At 30.6% G+C, this 15301-nt stretch overlaps 1 non-coding gene across 1 annotated transcript in view; it reads left to right on the forward strand.

The window, feature by feature from the left end:
* Nucleotides 1-14595: 14595 nt before the first annotated feature.
* LOC129962440 (small subunit ribosomal RNA) overlaps nt 14596-15301 on the forward strand; it is a 1813-nt gene continuing 1107 nt past the window's right edge. Inside the window, exon 1 of the ribosomal RNA XR_008783901.1 lies at nt 14596-15301. This exon is cut by the window's right edge and continues 1107 nt beyond it. This is a non-coding gene — a ribosomal RNA (small subunit ribosomal RNA).

The raw sequence follows: 15301 nt of genomic DNA on the forward strand, positions 1-15301 counted from the left end.
TTTACACAAATTCACCCCATTATACTTTTGCCTGTCAATTTCACTTGCATGTATATCTCTCTCCCCCCCCCCTGCACATTTTCACTGTGTTGGTGTGGTGTGGAAGTATGCAGCATGCAATTTTGGTTCGTTTACATGTGTAATTTATGCACAGTGTGTCTTCACGATTCACTTCAGAAGTATATTATCTAAATTTCTCTATTGATTCGAGCAATATTAAATTCACATCTCCTGTTTTCATAAATTAATTTTCATATTACAGTGTCTTAATTTAAGTGAACATTCTTGTTAGTATTTTACAAATTAAGTATGTATTTTGTGCATATCCCCCCCCCTTTATCTAGTTTTCATTCCATTTCGATTTATCAGTTCACATCTTTTAATATTCAATATCATTTTATGTTGTAATTTCTTTTTAATAAAATTTAAGATGTTTTCATTTTATTGATTCTATTCAATATGTTCATGTGGTGTGGAAGCTGTTATATTTCCATTGAATTTATTTTAATATGCCTTTTTCTCATTTGTACTTTTGTGTGTTCATTACGTGACATGCTCAATAAATTACTATTATCATTAAGAGTGTCATCCCCCCCCCACACACTCAATGATTTTGTTCCTTTTAATTTTTTAAAGTCCTTGAAGCAACGTGTATAATTTATAATTACAAATTTCTACTGCTACGTGTGGAATGAATGAATAAGTATTTGATTTGTTTTGAGAGCGAGTGCTGAAATCATTTCTGGCATCTCATAAATTTTTGGTGAATAAGAAATGAGTCTTCTGTTCCAAATTTGCTGTTTTGACCATGAAAGTTATTTCATGAGAAAACAACTTTTATGAAATCAACTTTGTTAAATTATATATTTGGTTTTAATTTTGCTTGCATGTGTCTTAATTCTCACACACACACATTCACTGTGTTGGTGTGGTGTTGAAATATGCAGGATACAATTTTGGCTCATTTCCATATGTAATTAATTCATGTGCATGATGTTTTTATTATTTATTAAAAAAACATGTTCCATAAATTTCTGTATTGATTCGGACAATATTGAATTAGCATCGCCAATTTTTATGATTTAATTTTGGTATTGTGGTTACTGATTTTAATCGAACAGTCTTCTTCTAATAAGTAACAAATGTATTTCCGCTATTGGTTTTAGATGGAGTATTTAAATAATTGTTTATTAGAATATTACTTTTGTGCGTGATTCACCCCCCCCCCCCCCCCAAAAAAAAAAGATGTTTCAGTCTTCTTCCTTTCACTGTTTCTTTTTTTTACATGTTCATTCCTAGTGATAATTTCATTTCGAGTTATTAGTTTAAATCTCTTAATGTTTACTACCATTTTATGTTGTAAAAAAAAATTTTATGAAATTAAGGATGGTTTCATTTTATGAACTCCATTCATGTGGTGTGAAAGCTGTCAGATGTCCATTCAATTTTTCTCCATATGCATTTTCCTCATTTGTGCTTGTTGTGTGTTTTAAGTGTCGTGCTCAATAAATTTATGCAATCATTCAGAATGTTACCTCCCCCCCCCCTTATATTTTTTTATAGTGTTGTATGCCAGTTTAATTTTTTAATTTATTTTCTAAGAACTAAAGAGATAATTTTGTTTTTACAGTGAACGTTGAAATAGTTTTAAAAAAATGGTCATACAAGATTTCTTTTATTCCATTTAAAAGATGTTATTTTGTTTATTTTTAAAAAGCTTTTCTTCCTGCTGTACTATTAATTTCATGTTCATTAATTGAAGTTTAAATTTTTTTAATGTTATTGCTTTTGGTTTCATGCCTTATATATATATGCGTATGAAATTATAGATGTTTTGTTTGCAATGACTTTATCTGTATAGTGTTGGTGTGGTGTGACAGCTGTCAGAATGGCATTTGAATGCATTTTTTTATCCATTCTGCATGTTCTAGTTTGCTTTGTGTTTCTGATGTCTTAACGGATCACATTATATCAATTGATCAAGATAATATTGCTTTATTTTTTCTTTCAATCCTGTTTATATATGTGTCAGTTACTTTTTCAAAATGCATTTAATAATAGGTTAATTTGTTTTATTCTTTATTTCTTTTAAGCTAAAAATTTATTATTGTATAAAGTTAGTTACTCGTTAACACGTGTTTATTCTATAGAAATATTCGTATTAGAATATTAAAGGAAAGTGACTGGTGGTTTGTTGACATTCTCTGAAACAGTGATTAACAAGTTCATGTAATACAAAAATTCACTGAAACATTTTAAATTCAGTGAAGCACATAAAAAACAATGTTTACAATTGATTTGGTTAGGATTTCTTTGAAATCTTTTTCGAAAACAAATATTTTATTTTGTATTGAATAATAAATATCTTAAATTATTATTTGTTATAAAAGTTCCCCCCCCCCCCCTTCAATTGCATTAAACTGAGATTACCACTGCTTACTTTACTAATGTCTTCATAATGTCAGTTTCTTTAAATAAAAAAAAATAATGAGTATGATATATCTTATTATTATTTGGACACGCTTTGAAGAATTTTAAGCTTTGCATGGTTCATAGCATTTGTAGTTCAATTCCCCCCCCCCCCCCCCATATTCTCTGGTTGCTATAAAAACAAAAACTGTTAGTAAAATGAAACGCTTCTGCTTTCTTTCAAAAAATTTTTTTATTTTCTGGTTCTACAAATGAATTGGTAGTTCTGCTTTGAAAGTAGCAACCAGGTAAGTTGCAGAAAAGACATAAAAATGTTAATATCCTTGAAACAAAATATTGTTCAGTGTAATGTTCTTATAAGATGATTTTAAGTTTATATAGTGTTTTGTTAATCCTGCTTTGTCTATATATGAATTGCATGACCACTCCCACCTTACTTTTGTTTTGCACATAAAATTCATATTTTTAAATTTTGCTTTGTACATTTATGCAAGCTTCATCACCCAACTGCATATTTCCTTTGTGTTGTGGAAATTTATTTGGATATTGAAGTGTGAAAACCTTCATTACTTGCTTTTTGAATGTAAAATCACAGTGTGAAAGATTTGTTTATGTATGTGACATGATATCAAAATGTACTGTTTTGATGATGCTAATTTGTTTGTTTCTGTTTTGCAGAAAATTTTAACATTTATCAATATGAAATTTTATGAAAAATTAAGTGCATAATTGTTTCTTCATGTGAACTGTAGGTTTGTATCTTTTCTTTTACTTTAAATGAGTTATAATACATCTAATTGCATCTATTTAGCTAGTAAGGAATTTTGGGATTAGTAGGTCTAATGAATAACAAAATGAGTTTAAGTTTACATTTGGAGCTTATATTGTTTATTAAAGTGATAATTCTTATTTTTTATTATAAAACAGGTTATTACCCCCCCCCCCCCAATTTACATTCCTCGCCTTTAAAAGTATACATTTCCTTCCAATGTATTTAATCCATTAAATGCTTGACAGTATTATATTGAATTTAATATTTTTATGGTGAAAATAATCATTTCTAAAGTTTCCCTCCTTTATATTTAATTCATGAGTTGTGTATTGCACTTGACTGAAAATATTGAAAAAAAAAAAAAATTCTTATGTATAGACTTCTGTTTGACATTTTTAAAAAATTAATAATAATAAATGTTATAAGGAAAATAAAATAAAAAATGTATTTGGTAAAAGAAAATCTTAAATGCATATGAAGAAAAGAGAAAAAAAAAAAAAAAAGTTCCGATGAATAACTGAAATTAAAATTCTTCTGTTTAAAATTCCTTTTCTAAAATTAAAAAAAAATGTAACAATCAGTTCCGATAGATAAAAAGTTTGTTGTCATTTTTCTCTTCGGGAGGGGAAGTAAATGTACAATGTTGCCATTCATGAAATGAGTTGTTATTATTGGAAACTGAATAGACACCGTAGCGGTCATGGTGAGTAAGTCATCCTACACCACTGATTGGTTCGATGGGATCCGAACATGTGATCGCAATCTTAATTATTTCTTTGCTAGGCGGTTGAATCCTGATTAACTGTTAACCGAACTGATTTCAACGGCTCTTCATTTGAATTTCATTTGTCCGTTGGTTGTCGGCGTGTGTGCTCTTCCATTGTTTGTGCTTTTCTAGAAATCTTTTTTAATTTCTAATTAATTTTTTTTTTTCTTTTGTAGATGGATGTTTTGCATATTTACTGAGCGGATTTCCTCTTCAAGAATGAGTTTTATGGATTGCGTGTGTTTCAAGATTAAAAGAGAAACTGCCGAAAAGAATGTCTTTGTGTGCGAGAGAGGTTTGAAGAAGATTTTAATTTTGTTTTCATCTGTGATGAATTCTAATTCCGAAGTGTTTGTGTATGATGATTTTTAACAACTAGTCGAAGCTGAGTGAATTTCCCGGATGATATGTGTGAAAGTCATGCTGAGAAATATTTCTATCTGTGCTAGAAAAGTTTGAAGTTCATTCATTGACCTTCAACTTCCATATGTTGCGACTTCTTTTTTAGCACATTTTGTGATTAACAAGAATGGAATGCTTTCACTGGTTTATCCTTCATGAGAATTGAAATTTTGACAGTGAAATTAATTTTGCTTTAAGAAGGATCATTTTTAAAAATTGCAAGGTAAGTGTTTATTTTTTTATATGTATGTTTGTTATCTATGTTATAACTTCTGTAATATGAATTTTGAACGTAGTGATGATACATCTTAAAAACATTGGCATTTTTATTCAATATTGAAATTTATGCATCCTTTATTTTCTTAATACAAGAAAAATTTAATTATATAACCCTTCCATAATATGAATTGGAAATCAATTTCTTCTTGTAATAACTGGATGCATATTTGATTTAGTAATGAATTCACTTATACATTTCATTTTATTAATACTTAGCTTTTTTTTTCATTAATTGCTATTCCACTTTTGTTTCTCACGTATGATGAAGTACTTTGCTTTTGTAGTCTAATTGTTCATATATACAAGAAATCATTTTCCTTTACTATTGACTTGGTGTATATTAATATTACAATTTAGATTTAGTTTTATTTATATTGATTTTTCACTTCTTATTCTAGTATAGTGTAGTACTTTTGCTTTAGTATTACTTAATAACATGTACAACCCTTTTATGTAATGAATAAGAAATCAATTTCCTTTATAAATGGCTTGGTGCATGGTTAATTTTATTCAGTTATTTAATATTATTGACTGCTCAATTCATAATATGATGTAATTTTACTACAGTGTTGAAGTGATAACAAACAGTTTGAGTAATTGTTAAAGTTTATACTGTTTATTATTTAATTTTGCAACAATATTTTTATTATGTGCAGTGAATTAGTTTATTTATTAATAGTTTCGTGATAATTTAACTTATTTGATTTTAGTGTAACCTTAATATATACAAAGAATTTTATTATAATCAATAGAAATTAAGTGAAATAGTACAGATTAATCGTGAAATTAAAATACGCATTAACTTAATTGACAAAGCAAGAAATGAAAATTTAAGAAGAATGAAGACAAAGAAGCATGATGTGTCTTGACAAGAAGAGAATGCTGTGCCATGTTATCCTGTGCACCAAGCAACTTGGATGGGAAAGGCGAACTCCCCTTCATTCCTGTATTCCACTTTTCAATCCTGTGTTCATTCGGCATGGCACTTAGTACGTAACCGGAGGGTTGCTTTTCACCTGCACGATGCTTTGCTGTGTTATCCTGTTCACCCGTAGATCTTGGAAGAAAGTTGTGGGTTTTGTTTCATTCCTGTGTACACCTGTCTTGGATGAAAATGTCGTCCCTGCACTTTGAAAATATTAGGAGATTTCTGTGGGTGAATAAAATGCTCGATTTCTGGCATTTGCTTATTTCACTCTATTTATTTGTAAACAAACATTTTGCTTTTTTTATTTATTTCATTTATCTCCTATGAGCAAAAATTAAATGTTTATTTTCAATTTTAAGCTTACTTTTGCATAAATTAATTACTTCTCATTGGATTATCAACTATTTATTTATGGTATCTTTTCTGTGGCCTGAATCCAAATGGGAAGCACCTATAGGCTTGTTTGTTATCTTAAAGGAACAAATCATTGAGTGTTTTCTCTTTGGATAAGGCCATAAAGGTATTTCTTAGTTACATGGTTGGAAAAAAAAATATATAGTATTGTAAGTTATGCATATATTCATGATTAAACTGTTAGTTATTGAAATAATTAATTAAATTTTTATTATTAGTGTATAGTTAATAATTTTTTTACTAGCAATGTATGCTGTTATCTCGATATCTCTTCTTCGCTGTACTGTGTTTAAGTAATTCAGGTTATTTATATTATAAGAGTTGTTTTTAGTATTGGAAAATGATTTAAATATTGATTGAAATTATACTGACATTTCTTTTTAAAGTGGAAGAGTTAAGATCTAACAATAAAACTTAATTCAGTTTCACAGTGTGCACCCCCCCCCCCCCTTCTTTAAGAATGCCAACTTTTAATTTAAGCCTATTTATTGTAAATTAGTGAAAACAAAAATCAATTCATTGTTGTTTTTTCTCCCTTCGTTTAGTTGTGTTTTTCCTAATTTCAAGTATATTCAGTAGAAATTTGTTTCTGTTTTTAATTTGAATAGTATTGGATTTCTCGAATCCTGTCGAGCAGTGTCCAAGTACATATTCTTTCCATTTTTTCTTTTTATTGCACATCTTTCATGTGTAGGTGATATATTTGTTTACTAAATTTATTTCTATATAATTTGAATTAGTATATTCATTATTGTTTTTCCTATGTAAATAAATGTTGCTTCATCAGTACTGTTTTGTTTGTTTGTTTACATTTTGACACACTAACACATAACATTGTTTTTATGCATTGAGCTTTGATATATAACATATCCTTCATATTAATTAAGTTAATTGTTGAAAAGTAGAAGTGTTTTTAGCAAATTTAATATAAATCTTAATGTTTATTTGAATTTATTTCTTAATGTTTATGTTTTCACATATTCACTATTCCATGTCTTGATGTGTTGTTATGCATATTTCTTAAATTCCTAATGCAATTTTACATTCATATTATTTTACATATGACAGTGAACAGAAGTATCCTTTAGAAATCAAAAATTATCAATGAACTTATCTTCCAAGTTTCTGTGGTCTTGTTTTGGTTATGCATGTTGTCAGTTTTTACACCCAAGTGTTTAGAAAATGTGAGTTTTTATGACTGTTTACTTTTTAATTTATAAATAAGTTCTCAATAGTTTGCAGAATTCAATTTCATAATTGCTATCTTGTGAGAGATTTCACTCAAAAATAGTATATTGGTTAGTTTAGGTGAGTTATAAATTTTAGTTATGTATGGACATGCGGGTTGATTGTTGGCATACTGTATTACCTTAATGCTATATTTATGGATTCTGTGAAGAATATTGTTTGAAATTTACCCACTTTCAGATATTTGATTCAATTTTCTAAAGAAATATTAGCAGAAATGGTGTTTGTTTGGTGTTGTGTATGGCTTTTGTACTCTGCCGGTATTGCTCGTCACTTAAGTTTTTACATGGTTTTTAAATTTTTAATGCTTGGGAAGTTTTTTGAAATAATTTGCACTGTTCAATTTAATGTGTTTGATTTTGTAAGAGGTTTCATTTTGGCAAGGCAGATTATTTGGTTCACTGCACTTAATTGTTTTTGGTGGAGGCAAATCTTGAATAGCTGTTGTTGTGTTGCGATTATTTTGAATTGCATGCTGGTGATTAACTTATTGAAGTTTTTGTGACATTGAAGTTGATGATTTCTACATATGAGAAGAAGTTAAATGTTTTTGTTGATTATTATTTCATTTCTGGTAGTCTTTGTTTATATAGATTTTCCATATTTGGATTACTTGGGATATTCAATTTAATTGTTTATAATGTGATTACATCATCCTAGCAAGTGTAGTTGAAGGTGAAAGAGTGTTATTATCTCATCAACAACTTTATTTTGTAAAGATGAAGTCTGAATATTGAATGGGCATTTAGGATCCCCCCCCCCCTTTCTGATGGGAGTTATCAATGAGTGAAGGCATGTCAACTGAACTTCATATCCTATTTTTTATGAATGAAATGAAGAAATTTTGAAAAGATATCTACTTTGTTATGCTCTAACATGGAAGAAGAATGTATAGTTATATGAAGCAGTTTTATAGTATAGAGAAGATGAAGTTTGTGTACAGTGTAAATGACAACAACAAAAAACAACCTTTACTTTCTACTGAACATAAGAGAAGACAAACTGGAACATAGATGCCACTCTTCTGAAATGATATGTTGATCATTTTCTTCATACAAAGAGATGCTGGAAGACAACATATATGAAAGCTGTTTCAAAGATTTTTAGTGGAAAAGACTTGTTTTGATGAAAATCCATATGAAACATTCCTACACTGAGTTTTTGGATAGGAGTCTGGGGAGTTTGACTGATTTCACAATGTTAAATACCATATTGTTCACTGTGTTAGATGTTAATTCATGATTTCCATGAATAGTTAATTGTTACTATTTAAATACATGCAATTTTTGAATTCTTTAGAAACTAAATACAGTATAGTTATGAACACTATTAAATGCATTGTTACATCAACAATAATGCCCAGTAACAATATATGATTCTATAATTCTTAGCTAACTGTAAGCAACAGAGAATATTGTTCTTAATACTTTTGAACACATTGTTACATCAACAATATTAAAGGCAACAATGAAGAACAAATGATATATGTGAATAATAGTATTAAAATCTCTTCATTAACAAGGTGTTTTGATATTTGCTTCATTGAAGAAGGATCATAATGAGGTAAGTGGATTTCAGTTTATGAATACTGTATTTGACACACTTGTAAACAAAAGAGTGTTAGAAGATTCCACGACAACATTCAATTAACAGTGTCTGCTCCTTTTTTTTTAGGCCAAGTATGAACTGTAATAGTTTTAAAAATAGTACTTTTATGAATATTTGAGTACACTACATTCAATATTTTTTTTTTTCACATTAAGGATATTAAATGAATTTGAATCACTCATACAAACTTGCAATGCTTCTTCGTAGAACATTATTCATTCCTACGTATTGACATACCATTTTAACCAAATTAAATTGATTGCAATTAAAATATATATTAATTACACTTCTTTTCTATATAAGGAATCTGAATTTATTAGTAATATTTTTGATTACATATCTTTTTTTTTATGTTTGAACTATGCTTTAGAATAAGATTTCTTCTGTCTCGTTGTACTGAAATGCAGTGTTATTGTATTTTAGACAAAATTTCATAAATATTTTCACAAAAAGTGTTTTAATTTGAAACACACATGATTTGAAGGAGGATAATAATGAGGTCAATGGATTTAATGGTTAGAAAAGGTCTCATTTTCACATTTGTGAGTAGAGAATTACTACGAGGATTCCTCGTTGACATTCAAGTTGGAGTGTGCACTACTTATATTTAAAAAATTTGTAGATAAAGTACATCAGAAAAAGAATTTTCATTGATAATAAGAGTTCTACTGTGCATTCATAATTTTACTAACATTAAGGCTAATATAGGTATTTCAGTTACTTTCATCTAAACATGTCATGTTTCAACACAGAATATTCTTCATCGTTACATATACACAGATCATTTTCACCAGATTTAAGAACTACCAATGAAAAAAACGCATTACATATAATTTATTACTTTTTAAAGATAGTGAATTTAATAGTAATTTGAAGTTAATGTATCTTGTTATGTTTAATGCTTTTTAATAATAATGTTAATAGTGCACATGCATTATGTTTGAAAATAGAATTGACTTTATTGTACTGAACTGTGCATTTATTGAATTTCAGACAAAATGTGACAAATATTTGAAACAATGTATCATTGAAATGATTATTATAATGTTTGTTTACATATCAGAGACAATATAGGTCTGTTTGATATCAATGGTTTGTGACTAAAATGGTGAAGGAAGGATATACCATTCAATACACAATCATATAACTGTATTATACATTTACTTTTATAATATAAATACTTGTATGTGTTCTTTTCTCAATAACAAGTACATTTGACATTATTTAATTGTTATTTACAAGAATAAACCTTACAAGTAACTGTGATAGTTTAATGCGTAAGCTTGTTTCGACAAACAGTATTTACTGAATTATTGAAAATCATAACCTAGCACATTAGAAACATTTCACATATCATTAACATAAAGAAATGACAATTACTATGTTTGTTAATGTTTTGCATTAATTAAAGAATAATCATTTTACATGCAGCTTTATATGTTGTATGCACTTACATGTTTAGCATTCAGATGGTTGTTATAATGTTTGTGTACACATAAGAAACAATTAAGGTTTTGTTGATATCAATGATATGTGACAGAAATGGGATTGGAAATATAAACCACTCAGCATGTAACTGTCTTACACATTAACCTTTTTAATATTTAAACATGTAAGATGTCTTTCCTAAATAACAAGTACATTGGACACTTTTTGAGTATTCTTTACATTAATAAAACTTACAAATAACTGGCATAGTTTAATGTGGATGTTTGTTTCGACAAACAGAATTAACTGAAATGTTGAAAATAATAGCTTAGTGTTTGTACTTAGCACATTATTCTAACAATGTTTACATTTAAAAAAAGAAGATGACAATTACAATGTTTTACAGAATAATCATTTTATATGCAACTTCATATATAAGTTATATGCACTTGTATGTTTATAGTTAACAGTTTATAAGTATTTTATTGCATTTCACATAACACTAAATGTAAAAATGGGTAAATTTCATATAGATTAAAGAACATGCTAACTTAAACATTTGATGAAACATGAGAAGCAATTAATGTATTCTTATTGTAAACACTGTATGAAGAAAGAAGAATCTTGCAGACATATTGCAATTGTAAAAAATACTCTTAATAACTTCTTCATTGGATGTTCAAACTTTATGCCTGAATTTAACACAATGTAAGTAATTTGTATTGTTCCATTTGATACAGTGTTTACATGAACAATGAATGAAACATTTCACATGAACAAAAGAATGCATTACAACATTAAGAGTTTACAATTGTTATGTAAGGTAAAATTACACACAGGTTGGGCTTTTATAGAAACATATTTATATAGCTTGTTTCAACATGTAATAAGCACTTGCTAATTGCAGCTTCAAACTATAATACAGTGCATTTGACATGACATTGAACTTTAGAAACAACTTGTAACATGTAGAAACAATTCTCATTAAGTAAACAAGAAGCTGAACATAATAATATAGATACTGGATGAAACATTTGAAGAAATCTATGTATTCAATCATTGTAAATATTGTATAAAGAAGCTATATATTAATTAAAATTGGAAATAACAATCTTAATAATGTATGCCTCTATTTAACACAATATAACTAAGACATTACACTTCATACAATGTTTATATGAATAAATACATACAAATTTTATATTAATATTAGATAGAGGTTACAATTTCAGTGTAAGGTTAAATTTCACATGTACTTAATAGTAATCATATAAGTATTATCTATTTATATAATCTGTTTGAACAAGTAATAAACACCTATGAGTAGAATCCACAAACTGTATGTTTGTATTTAACATGAAATAAGTATGTCATCACATTTTGAACAAGATTAAACCTAAACAACTGGAAATAGGAGAAAGGTATTGCATTTCACACTGTATTACAAGTAAAGAATGGGAACATTTGGCACAGTTTGAAGATGAAGCTTAGTTAAGATGAAACATTCTTTGAATGTAAATGTTGTTTGAAGAAATGGGAACCCACACATAAATTATAGTTGGACAAAGGACTCTAAATAATTTATCTATTTGATTGACAAGCTTTCTGCCTGTATTCAACAGAATATAACATAAAATTAAACACTAACAAGATAATGCTGTACATGAAAACAACATTAATATTAGAAAAGGGTTACATTTACAGTGAAAGTAAACAATATACATTCATTACATTACAGCCAACTTGTTTGAACAAGTAATATGCATCTATAAATTGTATTTACCTGAAGATGAAGATTTCCTTACATTATAAACAACATTTAATAATTAGAACAACCTGTTATATGATGAAACATTTCACACTGATTAAAGATGAAGCTTACAGACATACTGAGTATAATCATATAGATTCTTGAAGAAATGTATGCATTCTTTGATTGTAAATAGTACATAAAGAATCTGCACACAAAATATAGGTGGTAATAACATTTTTATGCAGAAATTTGTTGAATTTACAAACCATATCTTTGCAAAGTAACATTACACATTCATTTAAGACTTGAGCTTTCTTTATACAACTGTTACCTCTTCATATCACTTCTTTCCACAAGTAATAAGCACTAATGTGTTGAATATCCAAATTGTATGTTTGAATTTTACATAATATAATGATTTCACTCAACATGAATTGTGAAAACAACTTGCACTATGAGTAAACATTTCACAAGTGATTAACCATGAAGCTAAATTTCAAATAAATGAACAATATAACTGATACTAGATGAAACATGAAGGGAGATGAATGTTTATCACTATACACAAAAAAATGCAGTAAGAAATCATACTCTTATGCATTAATAAGTTGAATATACAAGCCATATACTTGTATTTATCACACTATAAGAATATCTTTACATTTAACACAATTTTTACATCAATGAAAGTTTACAATATCAGGAAATATTTTGCATTAGTGAAAGATTCAGCTCATTAATTAACTGAATGAAAACATTCATTCACAAATAATTGATATTGAATGTTACATGAAGGAATACATTTATATTAAAGCTTGCACTCAATTATATGTTCAATTTAACATATTAAAAGATAGTATTTGTGCTTAGCTCAGTATTTAAAGTAGAAATTGTTTGAATTTGAAAGACATTTCATCTTTTATACTCCTTAAAGAATTTAGAAGATACACTACACATTGTATGAAGGAAACTAAACAACTTGTGCATTCATTAACACAATTTGACCTACTTTGAAGTTCGTATGAAGTATACAAGAACATTTACAGCTTTTACTTCAATAATTTGACATTCTTTACACCAAACTGAGTTCTAAATAAGAATTACTTCAAAGAACACTTGGATTCTTTCTTCGAATGCATATAAATATGAACTTTACCAGACATTTATCTTAATTTACTAGAATTTAAGTGCTTGACCTACTTTTAAGTTTGAATCAAGTATTTAACAACATTTAAAGGCTTTATTTCATTATTTTTATAATATTTACACCAAATTGAGTTCTAAATAAGAATACATTCTGCAAATACAGGTATTTAACTTAATTTCAGCGTATTAAAACTCTATAAATTTGTATTTGAGTGAATTAACATGTTACTTGACATTTTAAATTCAGAAGCATAAACAATTTCATAAATATCAATAAAAATTCACAAAAAGTAATTGAAGAAAATTCAAAATGTAAACATTTTAAGGAAAAACGGAGATGCGCGATTTTCGGCAAAGTCCTAATAGGAGCACGCGATAAGGTGAAATTTTCTACTAAGTCCGACGATGTGAGAAGTCGCGTTTTTCAGCAAACTCCAAATCAGAACGCGCGATAAGGTGATAGTCGCTTCGCTAGTTTTCCGTCAAAGTCCGACGATGTGAGATTTTCGGCAAAGTCCTAACCGGAGCACGAGAAAGTGAGAAGTCGCTACCCGAGATTTCCTTCTAAATGCAAATAGGGGAGAAGTCGCGATTTTCTTCAAAGTCCAATCACCGAGAAGAGCGCTAAATACTACGTCGCACTAGTTTGGCGAAACGGGTTGCCAGTGCACAATTTTTATTATTTTCGCCCACGGCGGCTTCTTCCGGTCGCCTGGTGGCTGGGCGAAGCGCGCGCCACTCGCGATCACGAGCGGAACGTCGGGGATCGTCCGTAGCCCTATATGAGTAGCAGGTGACTGCTGGAAACAGTGGTCGATCGCGAGACAGAATGCGTTTTAAAAACGCGTCGTAATCTCGCGAACCTGGCTTAGGTCTCGGCAACGGGATTGGGTTGTTAGTACCGGTTGGCTACCTCCGGGAAAGCGGTCCTCTAACGTTGACGGTGGGTCTGTCGTGCCCGATCGGATCGGTTCTCGGTTCGTGATGGGTCGGTCGGACGCTGCCTCCGGGATCGAGGGTGTTATTCTTCTGCTACTAAGGCTGCGATCGGCGGGGAAGTATTCTCCGTCTTTCCGGCCGCTTCCAAACTATCTCAGCCTCTCTGCGAGCGGCTCGGCCCCCGTGCCGTTGACGCGACGAGCAGAACCGTACTTAAAGGAATTGATTGGTTTTCTGCATCTGTGTCCAGCGCACATATCTTCTCGATGCCTCCGCACTCGCCCCGCGGCGTTGAAGCCGTCGGGGAAGTCGTGAGACTATAGAACCTCTGTAGATTGCACGGGGAATACCTACACAAAAAGCGAGATTGACTGAGGGATCCTCCGTAGTCGAGGCGTCCCCCGCGACCATGACGGTCGCGACTCGTGAAATGTAAGGCTTCGGAGTGCGTTCCGAACGTTCTGATGATGAACGACGGAAGTTACCTGGTTGATCCTGCCAGTAGTCATATGCTTGTCTCAAAGATTAAGCCATGCATGTCTAAGTACATGCCGTATTAAGGCGAAACCGCGAATGGCTCATTAAATCAGTTATGGTTCCTTGGATCGTACCTTACTACTTGGATAACTGTGGCAATTCTAGAGCTAATACATGCAGCAGAGCTCCGACCTTCGGGAACGAGCGCTTTTATTAGACCAAAACCAATCGGGCCTCGTGTCCGTCTCTTGTGGTGACTCTGTATAACTTTGGGCTGATCGCACGGGCTCGTCCCGGCGACGTATCTTTCAAGTGTCTGCCTTATCAACTGTCGATGGTAGGTTACGCGCCTACCATGGTCGTAACGGGTGACGGGGAATCAGGGTTCGATTCCGGAGAGGGAGCCTGAGAAACGGCTACCACATCCAAGGAAGGCAGCAGGCGCGCAAATTACCCACTCCCAGCACGGGGAGGTAGTGACGAAAAATAACAATACGGGACTCTTTTGAGACCCCGTAATTGGAATGAGTACACTCTAAATCCTTTAACGAGGATCCATTGGAGAGCAAGTCTGGTGCCAGCAGTCGCGGTAATTCCAGCTCCAATAGCGTATATTAAAGTTGTTGCGGTTAAAAAGCTCGTAGTTGGATCTCAGCTCCGGCCGGACGGTCCGCCTACCGGTGGTTACTGTTCGCTGCCGAGCGTTCAGGG

Source organism: Argiope bruennichi, chromosome 2 (assembly GCF_947563725.1).
Source record: "Argiope bruennichi chromosome 2, qqArgBrue1.1, whole genome shotgun sequence".
NCBI classification, from domain to species: Eukaryota; Metazoa; Arthropoda; class Arachnida; order Araneae; family Araneidae; genus Argiope; species Argiope bruennichi.